This window comes from Nerophis ophidion, linkage group LG16, assembly GCF_033978795.1.
Source record: "Nerophis ophidion isolate RoL-2023_Sa linkage group LG16, RoL_Noph_v1.0, whole genome shotgun sequence".
Taxonomy (NCBI): domain Eukaryota; kingdom Metazoa; phylum Chordata; class Actinopteri; order Syngnathiformes; family Syngnathidae; genus Nerophis; species Nerophis ophidion.
Window position 1 is genome coordinate 50,365,661 of NC_084626.1, and position 21,210 is coordinate 50,386,870.

At 44.6% G+C, this 21,210-nt stretch overlaps 1 protein-coding gene across 7 annotated transcripts in view; it reads left to right on the plus strand.

The window, feature by feature from the left end:
- The first annotated feature begins 4,656 nt into the window (after window positions 1-4,656).
- Window positions 4,657-21,210, plus strand: part of LOC133535523 (plasma membrane calcium-transporting ATPase 1-like) — a 255,985-nt gene continuing 239,431 nt past the window's right edge. For 4 of the 7 annotated variants that reach the window (XR_009802241.1, XM_061875426.1, XM_061875425.1 and 1 more), the window contains exon 1: window positions 4,658-4,909. The gene's annotated coding sequence lies outside the window, so the exon portion shown is untranslated. Of the gene's footprint in view, window positions 4,910-21,210 lie in introns of all 7 variants that reach the window. The other 3 variants (XM_061875430.1, XM_061875427.1, XM_061875429.1) reach the window with 1 other exon arrangement.

Consider the following 21,210-nt stretch of genomic DNA (forward strand, 5'->3'; position numbering starts at 1 on the left):
GTCCCCGAACCAGTGGTTGGAGACCACAATTACAGATGACAAAGCAAATGATCATAATCGGGCCAAAAAAAACCAAGTTGCAGACTAAAAAATGGTCCCCAGGCTGCCCTTTGGACATTTTAAAAGACATTTTCTGTGATGATTCTGGGTTTTTTATTGTGAGATGTCTCCCCAGATAAAGACCAGCTTGTCTTTAAAGAGATCCACCTGAAAAACAACCTACCTCCCGAGCCAGGAAAAGTCTGTGGTTCTGCCCTAGTCCAACAGGACCAGCATAGCAGCAGTCTTGGTCCTTTCCCGGGTCTCGTCTACCTAGGCATAATAATGCAATATGTACATAGCCTAAATAGCCTAAGGAGCATGTTAGCATCGATTAGCTTGCAGTCATGGATTGACCAAATATGCCTGATTAGCACTCCAGCAAATCAATAAAATCAACAAAAGCTCACCTTTGTGCATTAACGCACAGCATAAAATGTTTGGTGGACAAAATGAGATCAAAGGAGTGGCATAAAACAAGTCTTTTCGTCAATCAATCAATGTTTATTTAAATAGGCCTAAATCACAAGTGTCTTGACGGGCTGCACAAGCCACAACAACATCCTCGGTTCAGCGTCCACATAAGGGCAAGGAAAAACTCACAACTCAGTGGGAACTTATTCGGGTGTTACCATTTAGTGGTCAATTGTACGGAATATGTACTGTACTGTGCAATCTACTAATAAAAGTATCAATCAGTCAATCAATCAAAGGATGTCAATGTGAATGACTATGAGAAACCTTGGAGAGGACCGGTGAAAGTTTAGTCGGAGAAAATGCACTTGTTTATAAATTATTACAAATTTCTCTGCGGGCCTGTAGAAAACGCGTCACGGACCGGTACCGGTCCCCGAACCAGTGGTTGGAGACCATAATTACAGATGACAAAGCAAATGATCATAATCGGGCCAAAAAAAAACAAGTTGCAGACTAAAAAATGGTCCCCAGGCTGCCCTTTGGACATTTTAAAATACATTTTCTGTGATGATTCTGGGTTTGTATTGACTGATGTGTCACCAGCTAAAGACCAGCTTGTCTTTAAAGAGATCCACCTGAAAAACAACCTACCTCCCGAGCCAGGAAAAGTCTGCGGTTCTGCCCTAGTCGAATGGGACCAGCATAGCAGCAGTCTTGGTCCTCGCCCGGGTCTCGTCTACCTAGGCATAATAATGCAATACGTACATAGCCTAAATAGTATGTTAGCATTAATTAGCTTGCGGTCATGGATTGACCAAATATGCCTGATTAGCACTCCAGCAAATCAATAAAACCAACAAAAGCTCACCTTTTTGCATTCACACACAGCATAAAATGTTTGGTGGACAAAATGAGATCAAAGGAGTGGCATAAAACATGTCTTTTCGTCAATCAATCAATGTTTATTTATATAGGCCTAAATCACAAGTGTCTCAAAGGGCTGCACAAGCCACAACGTAGTCCTCGGGTCAGCGTCCACATAAGGGCAAGGAAAAACTCACAACTCAGTGGGATGTCAATGTGAATGACTATGAAAAACCTTGGAGAGGACCGGTGAAAGTTTAGTCGGAAAAAATGCACTTGTTTGTAAATTATTAAAAATTTCTCTGCGGGCCTGTAGAAAATGCGTCACGGACCGGTCCCCGAACCAGTGGTTGGAGACCACTATTAGTGAAATGAATTATATTTTATATAGCGCTTTTCTCTAGTGACTCAAAGTACTTTACATAGTGAAAACCCAATATCTAAGTTACATTTAAAACCAGTGTGGGAGCAGGTGAGTAAAGTGTCTTGCCCAAGGACACAACGGCTTTGTCTAGGATGGCGGAGGCGGGAATCGAACCTGGAACCCTCAAGTTGCTAGCACGGCCACTCTACCAACCGAGCTATACCGCCCCATATTACAGATGACAAAGCAAATGATCATAATCGGGCCCAAAAAAAACAAGTTGCAGACTAAAAAATGGTCCCCAGGCTGTACTTTGGACATTTTAAAAGACATTTTCTGTGATGATTCTGGGTTTGTATTGACTGATGTGTCACCAGCTAAAGACCAGCTTGTCTTTAAAGAGATCCACCTGAAAAACAACCTACCTCCCGAGCCAGGAAAAGTCTGCGGTTCTGCCCTAGTCGAACGGTACCAGCATAGCAGCAGTCTTGGTCCTTTCCCGGGTCTCGTCTACCTAGGCATAATAATGCAATATGTACATAGCCTAAATAGCCTAAATAGCATGTTAGCATCAATTAGCTTGCAGTCATGGATTGACCAAATATGCCTGATTAGCACTCCGGCAAATCAATAAAACCAACAAAAGCTCACCTTTTTGCATTCACGCACAGCATAAAATGTTTGGTGGACAAAATGAGATCAAAGGAGTGGCATAAAACAAGTCTTTTCGTCAATCAATCAATGTTTATTTAAATAGGCCTAAATCACAAGTGTCTTGACGGGCTGCACAAGCTACAACGTAGTCCTCGGGTAAGCGTCCACATATGGGCAAGGAAAAACTCACAACTCAGTGGGATGTCAACGTGAATGACTATAAAAAACCTTGGAGAGGACCGGTGAAAGTTTAGTCGGAGAAAATGCATCACGGACCGGTACCGGTCCACGAACCAGTGGTTGGAGACCACAATTACAGATGACAAAGCAAATGATCATAATCGGGCAAAAAAAAAACAAGTTGCAGACTAAAAAATGGTCCCCAGGCTGCACTTTGGACATTTTAAAAGACATTTTCTGTGATGATTCTGGGTTTGTATTGACTGATGTGTCACCAGCTAAAGACCAGCTTGTCTTTAAAGAGATCCACCTGAAAAACAACCTACCTCCCGAGCCAGGAAAAGTCTGCGGTTCTGCCCTAGTCGAACGGGACCAGCATAGCAGCAGTCTTGGTCCTCGCCCGGGTCTCGTCTACCTAGACATAATAATGCAATATGTACATACCCTAAATAGCCTAAATAGCATGTTAGCATCAATTAGCTTGTAGTCATGGATTGACCAAATATGCCTGATTAGCACTCCAGCAAATCAATAAAACCAACAAAAGCTCACCTTTTTGCATTCACGCACAGCATAAAATGTTTGGTGGACAAAATGAGATCAAAGGAGTGGCATAAAACAAGTCTTTTCGTCAATCAATCAATGTTTATTTATATAGGCCTAAATCACAAGTGTCTCGACGGGCTGCACAAGCCACAACGTAGTCCTCGGGTCAGCGTCCACATAAGGGCAAGGAAAAACTCACAACTCAGTGGTAACTTATTTGGGTGTTACCATTTAGTGGTCAATTGTACGGAATATGTACTGTACTGTGCAATCTACTAATAAAAGTATCAATCAATCAATCAATCAAAGGATGTCAATGTGAATGACTATGAGAAACCTTGGAGAGGACCGGTGAAAGTTTAGTCGGAGAAAATGCACTTGTTTATAAATTATTATAAATTTCTCTGCGGGCCTGTAGAAAATGCGTCACGGACCGGTACCGGTCCCCGAACCAGTGGTTGGAGACCATAATTACAGATGACAAAGCAAATGATCATAATCGGGCCAAAAAAAAACAAGTTGCAGACTAAAAAATGGTCCCCAGGCTGCACTTTGGACATTTTAAAAGACATTTTCTGTGATGATTCTGGGTTTGTACTGACTGATGTGTCACCAGCTAAAGACCAGCTTGTCTTTAAAGAGATCCACCTGAAAAACAACCTACCTCCCGAGCCAGGAAAAGTCTGTGGTTCTGCCCTAGTTGAACGGGACCAGCATAGCAGCAGTCTTGGTCCTTTCCCGGGTCTCGTCTACCTAGGCATAATAATGCAATATGTACATAGCCTAAATAGCCTAAATAGCATGTTAGCATCAATTAGCTTGCAGTCATGGATTGACCAAATATGCCTGATTAGCACTCCAGCAAATCAATAAAATCAACAAAAGCTCACCTTTGTGCATTCACGCACAGCATAAAACGTTTGGTGGACAAAATGCGAAAACGAGTGGCATAAAACATGTCTTTCCGTCAATCAATCAATGTTTATTTATATAGGCCTAAATAACAGGTGTCTCAAAGGGCTGCAAAAGCCACAACAACATCCTCGGTTCAGAGCCCACATATGGGCAAGGAAAAACTCACAACTCAGTGGGATGTCAATGTGAATGACTATGAGAAACCTTGGAGAGGACCGGTGAAAGTTTAGTCGGTAAAAATGCACTTGTTTATAAATTATTACAAATTTCTCTGCGGGCCTGTAGAAAATGCGTCACGGACCGGTCCCCGAACCAGTGGTTGGAGACCATAATTACAGATGACAAAGCAAATGATCATAATCGGGCCAAAAAAAAACAAGTTGCAGACTAAAAAATGGTCCCCAGGCTGCACTTTGGACATTTTAAAAGACATTTTCTGTGATGATTCTGGGTTTGTACTGACTGATGTGTCACCAGCTAAAGACCAGCTTGTCTTTAAAGAGATCCACCTGAAAAACAACCTACCTCCCGAGCCAGGAAAAGTCTGTGGTTCTGCCCTAGTCGAACGGGACCAGCATAGCAGCAGTCTTGGTCCTCGCCCGGGTCTCGTCTGGCTTCCCAGTCCGTGTTCCGGCAGGGAGGAGGCGGAGGAGGAGGAGTCGGTCTGCCCCTTTTGTCGGATTGATTTCTGACCCAATCTGGATCCGGGTTCTGCGGTGCTGCAGTGTGCCACAGCTGCGGAACATATTGATTGATATTAGTTGGTCCTTTATTCGAATCGCGGTCCCCGGCCTGTCAATCATTTCCCCCCCCGCACAACACACCCTCCTTCCCCGCTGTAGTCTCGTCAAGTTGCGGCTGGATATGGTCAAACGTCAGTGAGCTCAGCACGCCGACACCGGAGGACGTGATTCCCGACACCGGAGCTCGGTAAGACCATTATTTGCTCTTTTCTTTCTCCCTTCTTTGCCCTTTTTCTTCCCGACCCAAAGGCCAACTTTCAAGCCTTTGAAGTCCGAGCGAAGCGACGTGTTTTTGGCGGGCGAGTTTTCCCCCTCAACGTGTTTGAATTGTTCAGCATACTCGGGGTATTTTTTCCACACCGCACAGGTGTGACCGCCATTTGATTTATTTCACCTTTTCGCGCGCCTCTAGTTCCGGGCTCCAAGCGGAGTGTCTGCTCGCTTCAACCCCGGGGACGAGCCGCCCTCGCCCGCAGCCCTCGCTGTCAGCTCCCCGCCGCGTAACCTGGAGGTTTTTCGCGACAACTTTTCCCCCGCACTTTGACGCAAAATCGTCTTGTTCGACTTCTCGCTTCCCAACGCGGTTGCGTGTAATCGAATCGGATTCAAGTTGGATCCGGAGCAACTTTTAAAGGCGATACGCGACGCCGACCAGTTGCTGCCGCCCACCGCCGTGTGCTGGCCGCACTGCGGGCGACTTGGTCAAAATGCTTGTTTTGGAGGGGAACTTGGTGTCGGGGAGCTATGCCGAATGAAAAAGCGGCGGTTAATCGTTGTCATGGACTAGCCGGGGCCGCGCTGCGTGCTCGGGGAGAGCCGCAACATGGCAGTGTTTGTATAAACGACCACTTATCAATGGCGGTGTTGTGCGGGTAATGGCTGCGAGCAGTCATGTCTCATGCGGTGTTTGGGGGCAGTTTCCCCCCGCAGTGTGCCGTGGTGTTTATCGGTGAGGGGTTGATCCGAACGCAATGTATCCACTTATCCACTGCTGGACACAAACTCGTTCCCCCGGTCGGAGCGGTTCCTCCACATTGTCAACAGCACCTGGCCGTCCTGTAGACGCGGTGAATAAAGACTTTTTATTTATTTTCAACCCAAGAGCAAATGACGTCATGCAGTAAGACTGGAAGATGAACAGTGCCAGCTCTGTTTCTTTTTCCTCCTTTTCCTGTCATTTCCCTGCTGCTGCTCCCTCCTCCCCTCTCCATCTGGGTGTGTCCTGACTTATTGCGTTGGGGAGGAGGGGGGGGGGGATCCCGCATCTTGGCTCATGGAGACTCCCCTCCTCAGTGTGTGACCTCCAAATGAGGGCATTGCTGCTTCTCTTCCCCGCCGGCTTCCGCCTCGCAGCCCGCGCCGACATTCGGGACGCCTTGGGAGGGTGGCCTCGGTTGGACGTCCCGGTTGTTTTTTTTTTGGGGGGGGGGGAGAAGGCTTCGGCCGGAGTGTTTGTGCCCCCACACCCCACGATCCGTTGGGATTCTTAAAGGGGAACATTATCACAATTTCTGAAGGGTTAAAACCAATAAAAATCAGTTCCATCCATCCATTTTCTACCGCTTATTCCCTTTCGGGGTCGCGGGGGGCGCTGGCGCCTATCTCAGCTACAATCGGGCGGAAGGCGGGGTACACCCTGGACAAGTCGCCACCTCATCGCAGGGCCAACACAGATAGACAGACAACATTCACACTCACATTCACACACTAGGGACCATTTAGTGTTGCCAATCAACCTATCCCCAGGTGCATGTCTTTGGAGGTGGGAGGAAGCCGGAGTACCCGGAGGGAACCCACGCATTCACGGGGAGAACATGCAAACTCCACACAGAAAGATCCCGAGCTTGGATTTGAACCCAGGAGTGCAGGACCTTCGTATTGTGAGGCAGACGCACTAACCCCTCGTCCCAGCGGCTTATTTTATTTTCCGCATTTTTTCTCCAAATTTTACCCATCACGCAATATCCCGAAAAACGGCTTCAAAGTGCCTGATATATCCATTCCATCCTTTTTTTACCGCTTATTCCCTTTCGGGGTCGTGGGGGGCGCTGGCGCCTATCTCAGCTACAATCGGGCGGAAGGCGAGGTACACCCTGGACAAGTCGCCACCTCATCGCAGGGCCAACACAGATAGACAGACAACATTCACACTCACATTCACACACTAGGGCCAATTTAGTGTTGCCAATCAACCTATCCCCAGGTGCATGTCTTTGGAAGTGGGAGGAAGCCGGAGTACCCGGAGGGAACCCACGCATTCACGGGTAGGACATGCAAACTCCACACAGAAAGATCCCGAGCCTGGATTTGAACCCAGGACTGCAGGACCTTCGTATTGTGAGGCAGACGCACTAACCCCTCGTCCCAGCGGCTTATTTTATTTTCCGCATTTTTTCTCCAAATTTTACCCATCACGCAATATCCCGAAAAACGGCTTCAAAGTGCCTGATTTATCCATTCCATCCATTTTCTACCGCTTATTCCCTTTCGGGGTCGCGGGGGGCGCTGGCGCCTATCTCAGCTACAATCGGGCGGAAGGCGAGGTACACCCTGGACAAGTCGCCACCTCATCCCAGGGCCAACACAGAAAGACAGACAACATTCACACTCACATTCACACACTAGGGCCAATTTAGTGTTGCCAATCAGGTGCATGTCTTTGGAAGTGGGAAGAAGCCGGAGTACCCGGAGGGAACCCACGCATTCACGGGGAGAACATGCAAACTCCACACAGAAAGATCCCGAGCCTGGATTTGAACCCAGGACTGCAGGACCTTCGTATTGTGAGGCAGACGCACTCACCCCTCGTCCACCGTGAAGCCCTAAATAAATGATAAATGGGTTGTACTTGTATAGCGCTTTTTTACCTTCAAGGTACTCAAAGCGCTTTGACACTACTTCCACATTTACCCATTCACACACACATTCACACACTGATGGGGGGAGCTGCCATGCAAGGCGCTAACCAGCACGCATCAGGAGCAAGGGTGAAGTGTCTTGCTCAGGACACAACGGACGTGACGAGGTTGGTACTAGGTGGGAATTGAACCAAGGACCCTTGGGTTGCGCACGGCCACTCTCCCTCTGCGCCACGCCGTCCCATCGTAATATCCACCCGTCTATTATCCTGTGACGTCACAGCAGAAACAAACATGGCGGATAGCACAGAAAGGTATAGCGATATTAGCTCGGATTCAGACTCGGATTTCAGCGGCGTAAGCGATTCAGCAGATTACGCATGTATTGAAACGGATGGTTGGAGTGTGGAGGCAGGTAGCGAAAACGAAATTGAAGAAGAAACTGAAGCTATTGAGCCATATCACGACAGACAGCGGCACGGGAGGAAGCGAGGACGAATTTGGCGATCGCCCTCTAATCAACGATTGGAATGTGTTTGTTTGGCATTAAATGTGGGTGGAGGGAAAGTATAGGTACAAATGAGGCATAATGATGCAATATGTACATACAGCTAGCTTAAATAGCTTGCAGTCATGCCGTGATCAAATATGTCTGATTTAGGGATGCACCGATTAATCGGTAACCGAATATATTCGGCCGAATATGGCAAAAAAAGCCACATTCGGCCTTCGGTGGAATGAGTTAAGAACAAGGCCGAATAGTGGCGTGTGACGCAATTTTTTGACGCGGTGACACAATCAACGAACTTGCAGTGACGTTGGGATATGTTGTGTACCTGTATAAGTGTATGAGGTTACAAGCACACACTTATTGAGATTTAGTGGGGCCTCTGTTTACATTATTAGCCTGTTGTGTAGGCTACCTGTATAAGTGTATGAGGTTACAAGCACACACTTAATTGAGATTTACTTGAGCCTTCTGTTTACATTATTAGCATATCTACTGTGGCTAAGCAGACTTTTGCCAAAAGGACAATAATTCATTTGTTGTGGGTTTATCCACTTTAATGCACTTTATTTTTTTTTTGGAATGCATGTTTTGTTTGAAGGCCTAATATAAATGAAAAACTGTGCTTTTTTTGAAAAGCAAAGGCTACTGGAATATTAAAAAATGTCAATATTCAATAAAAAATACTTTATTTGAATAACATGTCTAAATATTTTTTCTAGGCTATTTATGCAGTATTAAATTTTTTGGGAAAAATCGGCCAAGCGTTTAAATTTTATTCGGCTTCGGCCACAAATTTTCATTTCGGTGCATCCCTAGTATATATTGTAGCGTCCCGGAAGAGTTACTGCTGCAAGGGGTTGTGGGTATTTGTTCTATTGTGTTTATGTTGTGTTACAGTGCGGATGTTCTCCCGAAATGTGTCATTCTTGTTTGGTGTGGGTTCACAGTGTGGCGCATATTTGTAACAGTGTTAAAGTTGTTTATACGGCCACCCTCAGTGTGACCTGTATGGCTGTTGACTAAGTATGAATTGCATTCTCTTGTGTGTGTGTGTAAGTCGCATATATTATGTGAGTGGGCCGGCACGCTGTTTGTATGGAGGAAAAACGGACGTGTATATATTAGGGATGCACCGATTAATCGGTAACCGAATATATTCGGCCGAATATGGCAAAAAAAGCCACATTTGGCCTTCGGTGGAATGAGTTCAAAACAAGGCCGAATAGTGGCGTGTGACGCAATTTTTTGACGCGGTGACGCAATCAACAAACTTGCAGTGAGGCGGTGACGTTGGGATATGTTGTGTACCTGTATAAGTGTATGAGGTTACAAGCACACACTTATTGAGATTTACTTGAGCCTTCTGTTTACATTATTAGCATATCTACTGTGGCTAAGCAGACTTTTGCCAAAAGGACAATAATTCATTTGTTGTGGGTTTATCCACTTTAATGCACTTAATTTTATTTTGGGGAATGCATGTTTTGTGTGAAGGCCTAATATAAATGAAAAACTTTGTGCTTTTTTTGAAAAGCAAAGGCTACTGGAATATTAAAAAATGTCAATATTGAATAAAAATGTACTTTATTTGAAAAACATGTCTAAAAATGTATTCTAGGCTATTTAAGCAATATAAAAAAGTTGTGAAAAACTGCAGTTATTATTCGGTATTTGGTATTCGGCCTTCGGCCAAGCGCTCAAATTTTATTCGGTTTCGGCCACAAATTTTCATTCATGTCATTTCCAAAAAAGAATGTGCAAGATTGTCAGAGACATTTTAAAACAAGCTATGAGTGCACTTTTGTGCATGATGTCACTAAGATGACATCTCAAAACAACACTCAATTAAAGTGCACTTTTTGTACAGAACACCACTACAATAGTTTAAAACAAATAAAGTAGACTTTTGTGCATGATGTCACACAAGATATTTCAATAAGTGTCAGAAAAAAAAGAGCTGCATAATAGGAAATCAAACAGTGTACGTCCTTCGTTTTGTGGTAGGTTCCTGCGGACGTTATCTCCTTCTGTTGTTGACAATTTTTTTCATACGGTGTTGATGTGGTAAATGGTTGCTTTGGCATTTTGTTGGTTTGGCACCGAACGGAGATGTTGACATGTGGAGTTTCAAGCACTCTTCATTTTGTAGCAGGTGAATTTTCAAATGATGCTACATTAGTAGTGTTGCTACTTTTGCCGCATAATTGTTCAACATCTTCCCGCTTGAAGCCAAACCGCTGCCAGACGATGGACCCCCTGCTGTTTTTTCTTGGGAATTAATTCTTCCTTCATTTGTTACCAGATTCGCACCTTCTCTCTCTCGTATTACCACCCGCACCGCACTGTTAGCATCACAGCTGGCGTTACTTGTCTGCTCCGTGGGAGCGTGTGACGTCGCACACGTGACTTATGCTCGTTTTAAGTCTCTGTGAGAAGGAGATACAAGAAAGAGTGAGAAGAGCCTGTAGTGTGATGCCCTCAGCTAAAAGCAACTGCGTGAGAACGTATACTCCAATATCACCATATAGTCATTTTCTGTATCGCACAGAGACAAACCCCCGATATATCGATTATATCGCCCAGCCCTAACTGATAACATCGACATAGGGCATAATTCATAACAATAAGTTGCCTATTGCTTTAACACAGAGCTGGGCAAATATTTTGACTCAGGGGCCACATTGAGAGAACACATATGCCTGGGGGGGGGAATGTGTAATTGTGTAAAAATGATATATACACATTTAGCTGTAAAAATCTGCTGTACGGTATGTGTGTTTGGTTCCCTTTTTGTTTTCCCAGGAACACCAATAGCACAGTGGAACAGAGGTTAGTGCATGTGCCTCACGATACGAAGGTCCAGAGTTCAATCCCGGGCTAGGGATCTTTCTGTGTGGAGTTTGCATGTTTTCCCCGTGACTGCGTGGGTTCCCTTTTGGGTACTTCGGCTTCCTCCCACCTCCAAAGACAAGCACCTGGGGATAGGCCCCTCCCACCTCCAAAGACATGCACCTGGGGATATAGGCCCCTCCCACCTCCAAAGACAAGCACCTGGGGATAGGCCCCTCCCACCTCCAAAGACATGCACCTGGGGATAGGCCCCTCCCACCTCCAAAGACATGCACCTGGGGATAGGCCCCTCCCACCTTCAAAGACATGCACCTGGGGATAGGCCCCTCCCACCTCCGAAGACATGCACCTGGGGATATAGGCCCCTCCCACCTCCAAAGACATGCACCTGGGGATATAGGCCCCTCCCACCTCCAAAGACATGCACCTGGGGATAGGCTCCTCCCACCTCCAAAGACATGCACCTGGGGATAGGCCCCTCCCACCTCCAAAGGCATGCACCTGGGGATAGGCCCCTCCCACCTCCAAAGACATGCACCTGGGGATAGGCCCCTCCCACCTCCAAAGACCTGGGGATAGGTTGATTGGCAACACTAAATTGGCCCTAGTGTGTGAATGTGAGTGTGAATGTTGTCTGTCTATCTGTGATGAGGGGGCAACTTGTCCAGGGTGTACCCCGCCGGAAAGCAGCTTATATAGGCTGCAGCACCCCCCGCAACCCCGATAGGGACAAGCGGTAGAAAAACGGATGGATGGACTAATACAAAAGTCACAATGTCCGATAGAATTATAAGAAAGTTATGACAGACCACCTCAAAAAAACAATGGAGTTTTACAGTTTTTTTTTACTGAACGGGACACCCAAAATGTACATGAAAATAAAGACAGGGGGATTTATATTATTAACTATAAACAATAAAACACTGAATATTAACAACATATGAACATCGTTTACTTCTCAGACCAGCTCCTCCATAGTTCAATCAATCAATCAATCAATGTTTATTTATATAGCCCCAAATCACAAATGTCTCAAAGGACTGCACAAATCATTACGACTACAACATCCTCGGAAGAACCCACAAAAGGGCAAGGAAAACTCACACCCAGTGGGCAGGGAGAATTCACATCCAGTGGGACGCCAGTGACAATGCTGACTATGAGAAACCTTGGAGAGGACCTCAGATGTGGGCAACCCCCCCCCCTCTAGGGGACCGAAAGCAATGGATGTCGAGCGGGTCTAACATGATACTGTGAAAGTTCAATCCATAGTGGCTCCAAGGCAGCAGCGAGAGTCCCGTCCACAGGAAACCATCTCAAGCGGATCAGCAGCGTAGAGATGTCCCCAACCGATACAGGCGAGCGGTCCATCCTGGGTCCCGACGAGCGGTCCATCCTGGGTCTCGACTCTGGACAGCCAGTACTTCATCCATGGTCATCGGACCGGACCCCCCCACAAGGGAGGGGGGGACATAGGAGAAAGAAAAGAAGCGGCAGATCAACTGGTCTAAAAAGGAGGTCTATTTAAAGGCTAGAGTATACAGATGAGTTTTAAGGTGAGACTTAAATGCTTCTACTGAGGTAGCATCTCGAACTGTTACCGGGAGGGCATTCCACAGTACTGGAGCCCGAACGGAAAACGCTCTATAGCCCGCAGACTTTTTTTGGGCTCTAGGAATCACTAATAAGCCGGAGTCTTTTGAAGGCAGATTTCTTGCCGGGACATATGGTACAATACAATCGGCAAGATAGGATGGAGCTAGACCGTGTAGTATTTTATACGTAAGTAGTAAAACCTTAAAGTCACATCTTAAGTGCACAGGAAGCCAGTGCAGATGAGCCAGTACAGGTATATATGTATGTATATATGTATATAAAGGTATATACAGTACAGGTATATATGTATGTATATATGTATATAAAGGTATATACAGTATAGGTATATATGTATGTATATATGTATATAAAGGTATATACAGTATAGGTATATATGTATGTATATATGTATATAAAGGTATATACAGTACAGGTATATATGTATGTATATATGTATATAAAGGTATATACAGTACAGGCGTAATGTGATCAAACTTTCTTGTTCTTGTCAAAAGTCTAGCAGCAGCATTTTGTACCAACTGTAATCTTTTAAAGCTAGACATGGGGAGACCCGAAAATAATACGTTACAGTAATCGAGACGAGACGTAACAAACGCATGGATAATGATCTCAGCGTCTTTAGTGGACAAAATGGAGCGAATTTTAGCGATACTATGGAGATGAAAGAAGGCCGTTTTAGTAACGCTTTTAATGTGTGACTCAAAGGAGAGAGTTGGGTCGAAGATAATACCCAGATTTTTTACCGAGTCACCTTGTTTTATTATTTGGTTGTCAAATGTTAAAGTTGTATTATTAAATAGAGGTCGGTGTCATTATGTCTTGAACTATACAACATATTTCAATGGTTGGAATCTGCGCTTTTGCATGATATTTTAGTGACTAGGGTTGTGCTGATACCGATATTATTTTGCTACTTTTCGGTAATGTATCTTTCGGACTACAAGTCGCAGTTTTTTTCATAGTTTGGCCGGGGGTGCGACGTATACTCCGGAGCGTCTTATGTGTGAAATTATTAACACTAGGGATGCACCGATTAATCGGTAACCGAATATATTCGGCCGAATATGGCAAAAAAAGCCACATTCGGCCTTCGGTGGAATGAGTTAAAAACAAGGCCGAATAGTGGCGTGTGACGCAATTTTTTGACGCGGTGACGTTGGGATATGTTGTGTACCTGTATAAGTGTATGAGGTTACAAGCACACACTTATTGAGATTTAGTGGGGCCTTCTGTTTACATTATTAGCCTGTTGTGTAGGCTACCTGTATAAGTGTAAGAGGTTACAAGCACACACTTATTGAGATTTACTTGAGCCTTCTGTTTACATTATTAGCATATCTACTGTGGCTAAGCAGACTTTTGCCAAAAGGACAATAATTTATTTGTTGTGGGTTTATCCACTTTAATGCACTTTATGTTTTTTTGGAATGCATGTTTTGTTTGAAGGCCTAATATAAATGAAAAACTTTGTGCTTTTTTTGAAAAGCAAAGGCTACTGGAATATTAAAAAAATGTCAATATTCAATAAAAAATACTTTATTTGAAAAACATGTCTAAATATTTATTCTAGGCTATTTATGCAATATAAAAACAATTGTGAAAAACTGCATTCATTATTCGGTATTTGGTATTCGGCCAAGCGTTTAAGTTTTATTCGGCTTCGGCTTCGGCCACAAATTTTCATTTCGGTGCATCCCTAATTAACACATTACCGTAAAATATCAAATAGTATTATTTATCTCATTCGCAGAAGAGACGAAGAAAATGTCAGCAATCGTCACATACACGTCAACCAATAAGAATTCGGCGGGGGGAGGGTCATGGCAGAAGTGCATTGTGGGTCATGAAAGGCGAACTGCTATATGCTATATGCTACTGCCGTAGCTATTAAAATGGGTCATTTCAGCGTTGGCGGTAACTTATAAAAACTGAGAAGGGCTGGAAAAAAATGGCAGCGAAAAGGAAATCATGTACTGCAGATTAGAAGCTGGACGTAGTGAAATATGCAGAAGAAAACGACAAGAGGAAGCGGCGCATACCTTTGGAGTTGGCAGAGTTGTTTAGAAGCAACATCGAGGAAGAAGATTTCATGGGATTTATCGATTAGGAGTGACAAATCACAACAAAATTAGGCATAATAATGTGTTCATTCCAAGACTGTTTATATCGGTATCGGTTGATATCGGAATCGGTAATTAAAATTTGGGCGATATCGGCAAAAAAGTCATCATCGGACTTTTCTAGTTAGTTACTCACCGGCACTATCATGGGGACTGCAGGTTGAAGCAGAGGAAGAGAGTCGTGCTTCGTCATCTCTGTCGCTGTTTCTCTAACCTTCAGGTTATGTATGGCCTGGACATGTTTCAGCATGTTTGTTGTACTGCTCCCCTTACAGGAAAGTGACGCCTGGCAATAAATGCAGATAGCCGTTTGCTCGTCGTATTTCTTAAGAAAGTGAAGCCGTGCCTTGGAACGTTTTTTTCAAGGTCCATTGTTGTTGCTGCTTCTGTATCTGCCGCCGAATGACTGAGCTACGTCATTCTCTGTGACGTCCCACAGGGTTCGAATAAAGAACCAAATATTTTTCTTTACTATAGTGGCTTCGATAACAAGAACCCTTTCTCAAAAAGAGATTTGAATCCATGGAATCTGTTCTTTTCTTATTGAACAATCGGGAGAACCGGTTTTCGAACATCATCCCTAATCATTGGTACTTTAGCTAATGGCAGCTACAGTTTTGATGTTAAAGGTCTAAAAAAATTATGTACAAACCCCGTTTCCATATGAGTTGGGAAATTGTGTTAGATGTAAATATAAACAGAATACAATGATTTGCAAATCCTTTTCAAGCCATATTCAGTTGAACGCACTACAAAGACAACATATTTGATGTTCAAACCCATAAACTTTATTTTTTTCTTTTGCAAATAATTAACTTAGAATTTCATGGCTGCAACACGTGCCAACGTAGTTGGGAAAGGGCATGTTCACCACTGTGTTACATCACCTTTTCTTTTAACAACACTCAATAAACGTTTGGGAACTGAGGAAAATAATTGTTGAAGCTTTGAAAGTGGAATTATTTCCCATTCTTGTTTTATGTAGAGCTTCAGTCCTTCAACAGTTCGGGGTCTCCGCTGTCGTATTTTAGGCTTCATAATGCGCCACACATTTTCAGGTCTAGACTGCAGGCGGGCCAGGAAAGTACCCGCACTCTTTTTTTTTTTTTTTTTTTTCAAAGCCACGCTGTTATAACACGTGCTGAATGTGGCTTGGCATTGTCTTGCTGAAATAAGCAGGGGCGTCCATGAAAAAGACTGCGCTTAGATGGCAGCATATGTTGTTCCAAAACCTGTATGTACCTTTCAGCATTAATGGTGCCTTCACAGATGTGTAAGTTACCCATGCCTTGGGCACTAATGCACCCCCATACCATAACAGATGCTGGCTTCTGAGCTTTACGTCGATAACAGTCTGGATGGTTCGCTTCCCCTTTGGTCCGGATGACACGATGTCGAAGATTTCCAAAAAAACAATTTGAAATGTGGATTCGTCAGCCCACAGAACACTTTTCCACTTTGCATCAGTCCATCTTAGATGATCTCGGGCCTGGAGAAACCGCCGGCATTTCTGGATGTTGTTGATAAGTGCCTTTCGCTTTGCATAGTAGAGCTTTAACTTTTACTTACAGATGTAGCGACCAACTATATTTAGTGACAGTGGTTTTCTGAAGTGTTCCTGAGCCCATGTGGTGATATCCTTTTTAGAGATTGATGTCGCTTTTTGATACAGTGCCGTCTGAGGGATCATTCAATGTTGGTTTCCGGCCATGCCGCTTACATGGAGTGATTTCTCCAGATTCTCTGAACCTTTTGATGATATTATGGAGCGTAGATGTTGAAATCCCTCAATTTCTTGCAATTGCACTTTGAGAAAGGTTGTTCTTAAACTGTTTGACTATTTGCTCACGCAGTTGTGGACAAAGGGGTGTGAAAGACTGAGCATTTTTTGGGAAGCTGTTTTCATACCCAATCATGGCACCCAACCTGTTCCCAATTAGCCTGCACACCTGTGAGATGTTCCAAATAAGTGTTTGATGAGCATTCCTCAACTTTTTCAGTATTTATTGCCACCTTTCCCAACTTTTTTGTCACGTGTTGCTGGCATCAAATTCTAAAGTTAATGATTATTTGCAACAACAAAAAAAGTGAATCAGTTTGAACATCAAATATGTTGTCTTTGTAGCATATTCAACTGAATATGGGTTGAAACTGAATTGCAAAATATTGTATTTGTCACGCCTGTAAGTTATGTTTAGTTTTTGGACATTCAGTCACGTTTTGCACTTCCTGGTTTTGTTTGTTTCCATGTCAACTCATTAGTTTTCACCCGTCACGTCCCTGTTCTCAGCCTCACACCTGTTTTCACTAATGACCATAGCTATTTAAGTCACTCTTTTTCTCGGATCTTCTCACACTCGCACGCACCCTACCCATGCTGTTCAAACCTTCACGTCCTCGTCCACAGTTCCACGCCGTGTGTAAGTTTTTGTATTTATGCCATTGTGCTAGTTTTGTTTTGTTTGTATATAGTCGTGCCATTGTGCTGTTTTGTTTGAAGTATAGTATAGATTTTTATCCGCCACAGAGCGCGTCCTTGGTTTGCCTTTTTGTAGTTTGTTTATTTAATAAATCATGTACCTGAATTCACGCCTGGCTCGTCCTGTAATCCCTCTGCCTCGAAGGAGCACACACAAGCCAAGCCAAGTTATGACAGTATTTAATTTATATTTACATCCAACACAATTTTCCAACTCCTATGGAAATAGGGTTTGTATAGTAGCTTCGATAGCGCAAACCGTTTCTCAAAAAGGGATTCGAATCCATGGAATTGGGTCTTTTCTTATCGGTTGGACCGCTCGCCTGTATCGATTGGGGACATCTCTACACTGCTGATCCGCCTCCGCTTGAGATGGTCTCCTGTGGACGGGACTCTCGCTGCTGTCTTGGATCCGCTTTGGACTGAACTCTCGCGGCTGTGTTGGAGCCACTATGGATTGAACTTTCGCAGCATCATGTTAGACCCGCTCGACATCCATTGCTTTCGGTCCCCTAGAGGGGGGGGGGGGGTTGCCCACATCTGAGGTCCTCTCCAAGGTTTCTCATAGTCAGCATTGTCACTGGCGTCCCACTGGATGTGAATTCTCCCTGCCCACTGGGTGTGAGTTTTCCTTGCCCTTTTGTGGGTTGTATTGTACCATATGTCCCGGCAAGAAATCTGCGTTCAAAGGACTCCGGCTTATTAGTGATTCCCAAAGCCCAAAAAAAGTCTGCGGGCTATAGAGCTTTTTCATTTCGGGCTCCAGTACTCTGGAATGCCCTCCCGGTAACAGTTCGAGAGGCCACCTCAGTAGAAGCATTTAAGTCTCACCTTAAAACTCATTTGTATACTCTAGCCTTTAAATAGACTCCCTTTTTAGACCAGTTGATCTGCCGTTTCTTTTCTTTTTCTCCTATGTCCCACTCTCCTTTGTGGAGGGAGTCCGGTCCGATCCGGTGGCCATGTACTGCTCGCCTGTGTATCGGCTGGGGACATCTCTGCGCTGCTGATCCGCCTCCGCTTGGGATGGTTTCCTGCTGGCTCCGCTGTGAACGGGACTCTCGCTGCTGTGTTGGATCGGCTTTGGACTGGACTCTCGCGACTGTGTTGGATCCGTTATGGATTGAACTTTCACAGTATCATGTTAGACCCGCTCGACATCCATTGCTTTCCTCCTCTCCAAGGTTCTCATAGTCATCATTGTCCTCTCCAAGGTTCTCATAGTCATCATTGTCACCGACGTCCCACTGGGTGTGAGTTTTTCCTTGCCCTTATGTGGGCCTACCGAGGATGTCGTAGTGGTTTGTGCAGCCCTTTGAGACACTAGTGATTTAGGGCTATATAAGTAAACATTGATTGATTGATTGATTGATTGATTGATTCTTCCGAGGATGTTGTAGTCGTAATGATTTGTGCAGTCCTTTGAGACATTTGTGATTTGGGGCTATATAAATAAACATTGATTGATTGATTGATTTTCGAACATCATCCCTAATCATTGACATGATATAACTTTATCTTAACATCGTAATGGCAGCTACGGTTTTGATGTTAAAGGTCTAAGAAAAAAAAAAAGTATAACGTCCGGTGGGCCGGATTGAAAATCGTATTTTGCCCAGGTCTGCTTTAACGTTGATAGCACTTGTAAAGGAGCGATGGTCAAATGCTGACCATGGATTTGTGAGCAGCAGCTGATTCAGCATAATTCAGCCGTTACTCGCAGCCAAGTGTCATTAGAATAACGAGCTGCCGTTAGACGGGCCTGGAGGAAAAGGCAGGCGGAAGTACTTGTATTTAATTAGCCAACAAGACGACGGTGTCAGTCGGGCCAGAGTACGTCGCCTCGCACGTCGGCGCTCATGAATCAAAGCGGCGTGTCAGTGTTTACGAGTCCGGACCAGGCCAGACAGGCAGCTCAATCCCTCAATTCTCATTTGGCGGACGTTTGATAATGGGGAAAAACGCCTGGCAGCGTGGGGCCAGAGTGGATTCCAGTTCAGATATTGAAGAGCCGGACGTTTATGGGAGGCTGCTTTATGTTCGCATCAGCGACCCGTTGGCGCGCCGCAGCTCCCCGGGTCCTGCGGCAAACCCTTTTTGTGCTTTTGATTTTTAAATGGATCAGTCTGTTCTGAGCGGATGAACAAAGCAATGAGGGTTATTTTATTATTGCCTTTAGCCGGATCAACCTTGATTGTGTGTTGTGATGTCGTGCAGGCCTCCCCCGCCCCTGATTTATGGCTCAATCTGGCGGCGGCCTCTAGTCCTTCCCAGTAATGGAACTTCAGCTCTTCTTCCCCAGAAAATCTATCAAGGCTGCCCTGTTGCACCGAGAATGTTCTGGGCGTAAATAAAAGCTCCGCCTGGGCCGGCGTCGGCGTTAAAGGAGGCGCGGCGTGCATACTGAATGAGTTGCTGATAGAAATCCCAGCAGCTAACACGTTCATCCAAGCGGACAAATTAGACAAAGAGCTCCCCTGCACAGGCCTCGTAGAATATCGAGCGTGTGAATTAACAATCATGTCTCCGCATTGTTATGCCTTGATGCTTTACCGGCTTCCGCTACACATTTTTAATTCACTCTGTCGACACCAATCTGCCATTTCTGCCACCGTGGGGGACGAGTGGATCTGCTCCGTCCCGCCTTACATGACACGACTGTTCGAGTCTTTTCCTACCCGCATTTTTCGGACAATAAGGCGCACTTAAACTCAATCGATCAATGTTTATTGATATAGCCCTTAATCACAAGTGTCTCAAAGGGCTGCACAAGCCACAACGAGCCCACATCAGGGCAAGGAAAAACTCAACCCAATGGGACAATGAGAAACCTTAGAGGGGACCGCAGATGTTGGGGGCCCTCCCTGGGCGACCGGTGGAATGGACGTCGAGTGGATCTAGCATGATATTGAGAGTCCAGTCCATAGTGGATCTAACATAATAGTGAGAGTCCAGTCCATAGTGGATCCAACATAATAGTGAGAGTCCAGTCCATAGTGGATCTAGCATAATAGTGAGAGTCCAGTCCATAGTGGATCTAACATAATAGTGAGAGTCCAGTCCATAGTGGATCTAACATAATAGTGAGAGTCCAGTCCTTAGTGGATCTAACATAATAGTGAGAGTCCAGTCCATAGTGGATCTAGCATAATAGTGAGAGTCCAGTCCTTAGTGGATCTAACATAATAGTGAGAGTCCAGTCCATAGTGGATCTAACATAAGTGTGTGAGAGTCCAGTCTATAGTGGATATAACGTAATATTGAGAGTCCAGTCCATTGTGCATTTAACATAATAGTGTGAGAGTCCAGGCCATAGTGGCTCTAACATAATAGTGAGAGTCCAGTCCATAGAAGATCTAACATAATAGTGAGAGTCCAGTCCATAGTGGATCTAACATAATAGTGTGAGTCCAGTCCATAGTGGATTTAACATAATAGTGAGAGTCCAGTCCATAGTGGATTTAACATAATAGTGAGAGTCCTGTCCATAGTGGATCTAACATAATAGTGTGAGAGTCCAGTCCATAGTGGATCTAACATAATACTGTGAGAGTCCAGTCCATAGTGGATCTAACATAATATTGGGAGTCCAGTCCATAGTGGATCTAACATAATATTGAGAGTCCAGTCCATAGTGGATCTAACATAATAGTGTGAGTCCAGTCCATAGTGGATTTAACATAATAGTGAGAGTCCAGTCCATAGTGGATCCAACATAATAGTGTGAGAGTCCAGTCCATAGTGGATCTAACATGATAGTGTGAGAGTCCAGTCCATAGTGGATCCAACTTAATAGTGAGAGTCCAGTCCATAGAAGATCTAACGTAATAGTGAGAGTCCAGTCCATAGTGGCTCTAACATAATATTGAGAGTCCAGTCCATAGTGGATCTAACATAATAGTGTGAGAGTCCAGTCCATAGTGGATCTAACATAATAGTGTGAGAGTCCAGTCCATAGTGGATCCAACATAATAGTGAGAGTCCAGTCCATAGAAGATCTAACATAATATTGAGAGTCCAGTCCATAGTGGATCTAACATAATAGTGTGAGAG